The sequence below is a fragment of the Gossypium arboreum genome, chromosome 10 (genome assembly GCF_025698485.1).
Source record: "Gossypium arboreum isolate Shixiya-1 chromosome 10, ASM2569848v2, whole genome shotgun sequence".
NCBI lineage: Eukaryota > Viridiplantae > Streptophyta > Magnoliopsida > Malvales > Malvaceae > Gossypium > Gossypium arboreum.
The window spans coordinates 111,198,005-111,208,020 of record NC_069079.1 but is presented as its reverse complement, the minus strand read 5'-3'; positions in this window follow the sequence as shown (position 1 = coordinate 111,208,020).

Here is a 10,016-nt window from a genome sequence, read left to right as displayed (position 1 = left end):
CCCTGCACATTTAAAATTTATTTTCTTTCCACTTTTCCACTCCCTTCTGACATTGCTCCACTTTTTTTCCTAACCAATCACACCCTTAAGCTTTGTTTGGTACAAAAGAAAGAAATTTAGAAAATTGGAGAGGAAAACTAGAAGGATGGAAAATATAAATTTTCTTTCAATGGATATGCTTGGTAGAAAAGATGAAAAAAATAATTTTCTTTCTCTTAATTGCTTAGTAGAGTTAAAAAATGAAAGGAAAGCAAATAAAACAATCGAAAAATGTAAAATTTGAACAAACATACACTTCTCTCCCATTTTCTCTTTTCTAATCATTTTAATTTAGAAAGATCAGTTTTTATGCATTAGAATGAAAAATGATCATCTCTCTTATTTTATTTTCTCTCACTTTTCTTCCCAACTAAGTACACTCTAAATTTATTTTCTTTCTATTTTTCCACTTTCTCCTTCTATTCCTCTATTTTTTTCATCCAACCAAATACACCTTAAAGTTATATGCAATAGTATAAACTTAAAAGGAATAGGTGCTTTTTTTTTTTTTGAAAAAGCACTTTTGGAATCAAAATAATATTCTTAGCCCTCATTTATCATTATACTTATTTTTTGTAATATTTATATTAGGTATACAATTATTTCACTTCTTGAAATTTATTTCAGCATTATTTATTGGAACTAATTTGTATTCTTATGTGATTCACAATTATATATATTAACTTTTTAATTCTTTTTAACATTAATTTATGTTAATTTCTTCAAAAATATTATTAAATTAAAAATTAATGTAAATAAAAATATTTAACTAATTTAGAATAAGTTATATTAGTGTTATTTGGTCTTAAAATTATTTACTATTAAAACAATACAAAAATTCATCATGGTATAAATATTAATATTAATACATTATAGTTTAAAACTATTATTAATAATATTAATATATTATAATTTAAAAATATTATTAATAATTTCTTACAGGTTATTTATTTTATATATATTGTTAAATTAATTTGTTTTAATCTTTAAATTGTTAATATTCAATTTTGTGATTTTGTATTTATTTTTGTGCTACTTTAATCAATGAATATAATTAATTCTTATTATATTTGAAAATACAAATTTAATTTGATAAATGTTATTAATATATGTCTTTCTTTAAAAATATATTTTAAGCTTCACAATTTAATATTCATTAATTTTATATTACAACATTAAAATTGAATTCATTTAAGTAAAATATTTTACGTCGATAAATGTTATTATTATATGTCTTTCTTCTTGGTGTAAAGTAAAGAACAGATGATTACATGGATTTATACATAGATATAGTACCTCTAATACTATCTTCTTATAGTATTTCTTTGATTGCCACGGGAAGATCTTCGAACATATGTAAGTCTTCATCGTTCAATGAAGCAATTTTTGCTATTGCATCCGCTGCCTTACTAAATTCTCTAGGGATGTATTCCTAAAACCACTTCTTTTCAGTTGATAAAATCTATTGAATTCGCCTAACCAAGGCAGAATTTGATCCTTCAAGTTTACTGTCGCCAATGATTTTAATGACCTCAAGATTATCAGATTGGATGACGACCTCATCATAACCTTGTTTTTGAATCAGTAATATTAAACCATCTAAAATGCTCCAAAGTTCTACAATAAAAATTGAGCACTTCCCCAAAAAACGATTATAGCCCAAAATCCACTTCTCCTTTCCATCTCGTATTACTCCACCTACACTAGAAAAACCTGAAACAGTTTGAACAAATCAATCAATGTTAAGGAAAAAATGCATACCTGAATTTGTTTGTTCAGAGTGGTATTGCGAATTCGACTTCAAATATTCTTTATAAACTAAGGAATATTGGTTTGACCAACTATATAAAATCTTAATGATTTCATCTGGACTCATTGGTTTACCTAGGAAAATGATTAAATTTTGATTTTTCCATATGTGCCAAAGTAATAACTTGAAGAAACATGCCCATTCCAATTCTCTCATGTTAAGGTTTGACTAAACCTCCGATAAATTAGCATAGAAAAAATGCTACTTCAGATTTGGTGGGAGAACAAGTTTCCATATATCCTTCGCGTACGAGAAATCTCTGAGAACATGTGATGCATCCTCGAATTCATGGCCAAAAAGGTGACATGACTTATCTTGTCCAATCCCCTTATAGACCCTTTCAGTATTAGTTAGAAGGCTCTGTTTTAAGTCCAACCAAATAAACTATCGCACTATTTGGGGACTCGAAAATTTCTATACAATGTTCCAAATATCATCTCTTGGATTCCAAGACTCCTTTTTTAGCATTCAGTATGCACTTTTGACTGAAAAAAATACCAAACGAGGTACGAGTTCATGATATAAAATCTGGTCCTGCTTAAATCATAGGTGGTGGAACACCAATGATGCGTTGGATGACATTTTTTGGCAACCAAACTCAACTAATAAAATTAAGAAGAAAAATAAACATTCTAACCAATTTTATCTAATTACTTTAGCATTCTATTTTTTATGAGTTATTCTTTCTGTAACATTAAATATATACTTATTCTTATCATCGATTAATTATTAACAATGTATAAATAACCAATAATATATACTATATGGCTTAGTTAATTATATTGTAGGTCAAAAAGTATCAAAATGATCTCTCATTAACAAAAATGTAAATTATTTAAATGAGATTAGTAAAATAATATACAATTATATTTTAAAAGATATATAGGGTAAACTGTTAAAATAGTCACTTTTGTTTAGCTCAAGTTACATTTTAGTCACTTATGCTATCATGTTGTACCATTTTAGTCATTGAGCTGTTAATTGCCGTTAACGGTGTAACGATAAGCTAACATGGCATGTTAAATGATTATTTCAAACAAAAGTTTTAGGTTAAATTATATAATTTGTCTTTTATCCTTTTTTCAATTTGAGCAATTTAATTTTTCTTTTATATTCTCTTAATTTTTTCTTTATTTTCCATTTGTTAAAACTAGTCCCTATACTTTAATTTTTTATATTCTCTTTATTTTTCTTTTTTTCTTCCCTTTATTTTTCTCTCTTCTCATATTCTTCACTGCAGAAACATAATATTTGCCCATCAAATAAATCAAGTCATTATTTCTTTCACATGATTCCTAAATTGAATTTCACTTGAAACTGAACACCAATAATTCTTAATCAAATCTCGATTAGAATATAGCCTAATTTTGAAACTAAAATTGGACCTAACTAATCAATATGAAAAATCATATGCTTAATCAAATCTAAACATAAATTGAATTCTTTATATTCAAAATATTTTTTTTTTGTTTCCAACTTTTTACAAAATCGTGTAGCTTATTCATTTCTTTTTCTTTTCTTTTTCTGATGAATAAAATTAAGTAAAAGATAAAATTGATCTAAACTTTCTTGGATATTACCAAGCAAGCATGATTGGAAGTCGAGCATGGATGAACCGAAAAGAGAAAGGGAGCATGGAACTAAACTAGTTTGGGTAAAGTTGAGGTTAAGTTTCGTATGATGGTCATTTTAGTCATCAAGAGTGTAGAGCTCGTTTGAAGATTTTGTTAAACAACATAGTTTCAAGAAGACGAGAATGCTGCAGGGAAGATAGATAAAGTGGTTGTAATACCCCCTACCCGTACTCATTGTCGGAATAGGGTACGAGGCATTACCGGAGTTTACGAATTAATTTTTTTTTTACTCAATATAGCCCCTTTATAGATATTTAACATTCCCTGCAATATTAAACCGAGACTAATCCACTTAAACCAATTCAATTCAACATATTTTCAAGATAGATCCATGCATTTTTATAAGATAACCTTATCACATACCAAAACCAAGATTTGTTAACCATACCAATGGCTAACCTTACATTCATATCAAATTAGCGTTTACTTTATTAGCTTATACATGCCATTGATTTCCAAAATAAAGTTTCTTGATATACTGAAATCTTGAAGTTAATAGTGTGATGTGTCTCCGACAAATCCTACCTTTGAGCTCTTAATATTACAAAACAGGGAAAAAGGAAATAGGGTAAGCACTTTGTGCTTAGTAAGCTCATGTAACAAGAATTATACTTACCTAATATTTTCAATACAATGCAATAAAAATTCAAATATCCATTCAATGCATTATTACCCTAACATGCACAAATTCAACATTCAAGTTAGTACAATAATTTCCATGTGTCAAAAATATATATACCATGATTGATGAACTCATCAATACCATGATTTCCATTCCCTTATTATTTTTTTTATATATTTATCCCGTTGAATTTCTTGGAATTTTCGATGGATTTTCAGAGGTACACTTTTAGTGTACATTTCCGGGTCCATCAATTCATATTCATGTGCGTATATTTCCATTTCAGAGAGCACACTCCTGCGAACCTCATCCTTACAGCGGGATTACCAGTCCAAGCTAAATCCCTTGTAATATAAACTCATAGAGTATTGTCGGGGTTACAAGTCTAGGCTAAATCCCCTGCAACGACAATTACTCTAATGAGCTTGGATCCAATTACCGATTCAAAGCTAAATTGGACCCTAACTTCAGTTGCCCGTCCGGGCTAAATCCATTTTCCACATATTCTTCGGGAGGGCTATATCAAGATAGGATCACCCGTCCGAGCTAGATCCTTTTTACTGTCAATTCCTTTTTAGAGATCCATCGAATTTTCCTTTCATTCAACTGGGATTTCTTCCCCTTTTTTATCAAATATTTCAATGTTTTATCAATTTTCATACAATGAACATTCAAATCATATTCACATCAATAACATATATTTCAAGCATTTGAGATTATAATTCAAGTTACACGAACTTACCTCGATACTTGTTCGTATACACAAATCTACTAATCCCGAACTTTTTCTTTTCCTTGATCTAGCTTCGTATTTGAATTTTTTGGATTTGGTGCAAAAATTATGGAATACCAGCTTAAAGAACCCCTCCTATGGCGTTTTGGCTGATGAGAATGAAAAAAAATGAAGAGAAATCTAGATATTTCCTATTTAGTCCTATCTTTATTTAGTTAATTATGTAATATTCCAATTTTGCCCTTAAATCATCAATTTTCCTGCTGATTTCATGCCCTTGCCGTCTAGCTCAAACAAATTTTAGGTCTAATTGCCTTTTAAATCCTTTCTCATTAGACACTTAAGCTATTTAATCATTCTAGCAACTTTTACACCTTTTCCAATTTAGTCCTTTTCATTTAATTACCTACCCAAACGTTAAAATTTTCTAACGAAATTTTAATACCACATCACTAACATTTTATAAATATTTATAAAAATATTTCCTACTCAATTTTACGAGATCAAGATCTCGATACTTTGTTTTTACCCAATTCTTTCAATAATTCCTTTTTTTCTAACTAACCACTAAATCAGTAAAAAAAATTTCTATCGATATTTTAATACGATTTTCCTATCATATAAATATTCATGCAAAAATATTAAAATAAATTTCTCTTTAAATCGAATTTGTGATTACGAAACCACTGTTCGATAACCTTAAATTTAGGCCATTACAACTCTCCCCCTTTTAAGGATTTTCGTCCTCGAAAATCTTACCAGTAAAGAGGTTTGGGTATTGTTTCCTCATTGCCTCCTCCGGTTCCCATGTCGCTTCCTCAATCCCGTGCTTTTGCCACAATACTTTCACCAAATTTATCTTTTTATTTCTAAGCTCATTTGTCTCCTGTGCAAATAGCTTGACCGGTTCTTCATTGTAAGTCATAACCGGTTGAATCTCTACTTCTGTCGGAGAAATAACATGTGAAGGATCTGATCGATATCGTCGTAACATAGATACATGAAAAAAATTATGGATTCTATCAAGTTTCGGTGGTAATGCCAATCGATAAGCGACCGGTCCAATTCTTTCTATGATGTTATATGGCCCGATAAATCTTGGACTCAATTTACCTTTTCGACCAAATTGGAGAACTTTCTTCCAAGGAGACACTTTCAGGAATACCTTGTCACCGACTTGAAATTCGATCTTTTTTCATTTAAGGTCGGCATATGATTTTTGACGATCGGAAGCTACTTTTAGACTATCCTGAATAACCTTTACTTTTTCTTTTATTTCCCGAATCAAATCAACCCCATGTATCTTCCTTTCACTGAGCTTTGTCCAATATAACGGTGTTCTACATTTTCTACCATACAAAGCTTCATACGGAGCCATTTTAATACTGGACTGATAACTGTTATTCTAAGCAAATTCAATCAAAGGTAGATACCTCTCCCAATTACCTTTAAACTCTAGTATACAACATCGAAGCATATCTTCCAATACTTGAATTACACGCTCAAATTGGCGATCTATCTGAGAATGAAATGCAGTGCTGAAATACAACTGAGTACCCAAGGCTTCTTGCAATTTGTCCCAGAAATGAGATGTAAATCAGAGATCTCTATCTGATATAATAGAGAAAGGCACTCCATGTAGTCTGACAATATCAGATATGTACAGTTCAACTAGTTTATCTAAAGAATAATTCATACGTACCGGAATAAAGTACGCTGACTTTGTCAATCAGTCAACAATCACCCAAATAACATCTTTTTTCCTCGGAGACAACGGTAACCCCGATACAAAATCCATAGTGATTCTTTCCCATTTCCATTCCGGTATAGTAATTGGCTGAAGTAACCCTGAAGGTACCTGATGTTCAGCTTTAACTTGCTGACATATTAAACACATTGATACAAACTCAGAGATATCACGTTTCATTCCCGACCATCAGTACATCTTTTTCAGATCATTATACATTTTATTACTCCCCAGATGTACAGACATAGTATCGCTGTGAGCCTCGCGTAGAATCTTCTGTATGAGCCCTGAATTCTGAGGCACACATCACTTACCTCTGAATAATAAACAACCATCAGAACCAATCTGAAATTCAAAATCAGTAACTGACTCACACTGTGCCCGTTTAACCTATAACTTCTCATTATTCTTCTGAACTTCACATATTTGCTATAGAAATGTCAGTTTAGCTCTCAATTCAGCTAGGATTGAACCATCATCAGTCAATGATAACCGGGTATTCATAGCTCGTAAAGCAAACAGAGATTTTTGGCTCAAAGTATCAGCTACAACATTAGCCTTACCCGGATGATAATCAATAATCAAATCATAGTCTTTTATCAGTTCAAGCCACTTGTGCTGCCTCAAATTCAAATTTTTATGTGTCATCAAATATTTCAAGCTTTTATGATCAGTATAAATATGAAATTTCTCACCGTACAAGTAATGCCGCCATATCTTCAACGCAAATACAATATTAGCTAATTCAAGATCATGTACTGGGTAATTTCTTTTATGTGGTTTAAGTTGTATTGAAGCATAGGCTATTACTTTACCTTCTTGCATCAAGACACAACCTAAACTATTTAATGAAGCATCACTGTAAATAACAAATTCCTTACCCGGTTCAGACTGCACTAATACAAGTGCTTTCGTTAGTATATCTTTCAATTGGTTGAAACTCTGCTGATATTCATCAGTTTACTCAAACTTTACATCTTTCTGTAATAATCGAGTCATCGGAGAAGCTATCATAGAGAATCCCTGTACAAATCTCCAATAATAACCAGCTAAATCCAAGAAACTTCTAACTTTAGACACATTCTTCGGTGGATTCCAATTGACAATAGCTGAGATTTTACTTGGATCTACCCTGATGCCTTCGGCAGATATAATATGTCAAAGAAAACCCACTTCTCAAAGCCAAAATTCACATTTACTGAATTTAGCATATAACTGCTTCTCTCGCAAAATTTGCAACACAATTCTCAAATGTTCTGCATGTTCTTCTTCGTCCCGAGAATAAACCAAAATATCATCAATGAATACTACCACAAATCTGTCTAAGTACGGTTTGAATATCCGGTTCATCAAATCCATGAATACTGCGGGTGCATTAGTTAACCCAAACGGCATAACCAGAAACTCATAATGCCCGTACCTGGTTCTGAAGGTTGTTTTTGGCACATCTGACTCTTTTACCCTTAACTGATAATAACCTGATCAAAGATCAATCTTTTAAAACACTGTAGCACCTTTCAGCTGATCAAATAAATCATCAATCCGGGGTAATGGGTACTTATTCTTTATGGTTACTTTATTAAGCTGCCGGTAGTCGGTACACAGTCTTAAAGACCCGTCCTTCTTTTTCACAAATAGAACCGGAGCACCCCAAGGTGAATGACTAGGTCGGACAAAACCTCTGTCAACAAGTTCTTACAACTGTGTCTTTAACTCCTTTAATTCTGTAAGAGCCATCCGGTACGGAGCTATAGAAATCGAAGTAGTTCTTGGAATCAAATCTATAGAAAATTCCACTTCTCTTTCTAGTGGCAACCCTAGTAATTCCTTTGGAAACACATCGAAAAATTCGCATACCACTGGCACTGCCTGTATCTTTGACTCAGATACCTTGGTGTCGAGTACATAAACCAAGTAAGCATCATACTTTTTTTTGACATACCTCTGTGCTGCCATTACTGAAATCACATCAGATAACCCCTCTGTCTGATCAAATTTAACTTGGAACAACTCACCATTCTGACATTTTAGCACAATATATTTCTGTCTACAATTTACTACTGCATCATGCTGGGTTAGCCAATCAATGCCCAATATCACGTCAAATTCATCAAATGAAAATAACATCAAATCAGTCAGGAAACAATAACTTTTGACCATCAGTGGACAATTTTTACAAATTTTATCCACCAAAATAGATTGACCTAGGGGGTTCGAGACTTTAACCACAAATTTAATAGGTTCAATAGATAAATCTTTAACACATGCAAGCTTTATACATATATATGAATGCGTAGAACCAGGATCAATTAATGCAATAATATCAGTGTCAAGTAAGAAAATGTACCAGTAATAATATCGGGTGCTGAGGCATCTTCTCTGGCATGAATGGCATCTGTCCTAGCAGGTGCTCGTGCCTCAGGCTTGCCTGCAGTATCTTTTGTAGCTCCTCGGCTACCACTGACATTACCGGATGGTCGAGCTGGTCTACCTCTCGAAATTGGATTACTCAGCTTCGATATCTGTTCAGCTTCTTTTTCACCTCTTTCTGAAAAATCTCTGAGGAAATGATTAAATGAACTGCATCGGTAACAAGCCCCACTTTTCAACCGACATTCTCCAAAATGAGCTTTATTACAGTACTGACATCTCAGCTTAGGGGTACCAACACTGCCAACACTGGTCACTGATGGAGTGGAAGGTCTTGGATTAGTGCGTTGAGAACCTCGCTCTCTACCCGAATACCTAGTGGCTGAGGTAGAACGATCCTGGTACTTCTTCAATTTCTTTGGAGCAGAAAATTGGGATTTTTCAATCGGTCTTTTACTAAAAGTTTGAGCTTCCCTCTCAGCCTGTTTCTTCTCTTTGCTCAATTCTTCTGCTTTATAAGCTCTCTCTGCCAATGTAGCAAAATCTCGAATTTCAAAAATTCCGATCAGTAGCTTAATGTCTTCATTCAACCCTTCTTCGAATCGTTTGCACATTTCAGCTTCTGAATGTACCCATTCTCGAGCATATTTACTCAATCGAACAAATTCTCTTTCATACTTAGATACCAATCTATTGCCCTGTTTCAGCTCAAGAAATTCTTTTCTTTTATGATCAAGGAACCTCTGGCTGATATATTTCTTTTTAAATTCGTTCTGAAAGAACTCCCATGTAATTTCTTCTTTTGGAACAACTGAAGCTTTAGTATTCCACCAATGATAAGCTGTGTCTTTTAGCAGTGAGATGACACATTTCAGACATTCTTCTAGTGTGCAAGATAGTTCCTCCAAAACCCGAATAGTATTTGTAATGGCCAATTTTTTGCCTAGGTTAATAAACCCAAATAATAAATAATAAAAGTCCAATTTATAGTCCATTTACAAATAACCCAATTACTAAACTACCCAAACCCAACAAGCCCAAAAGTCTAGAAACCCTAGCCC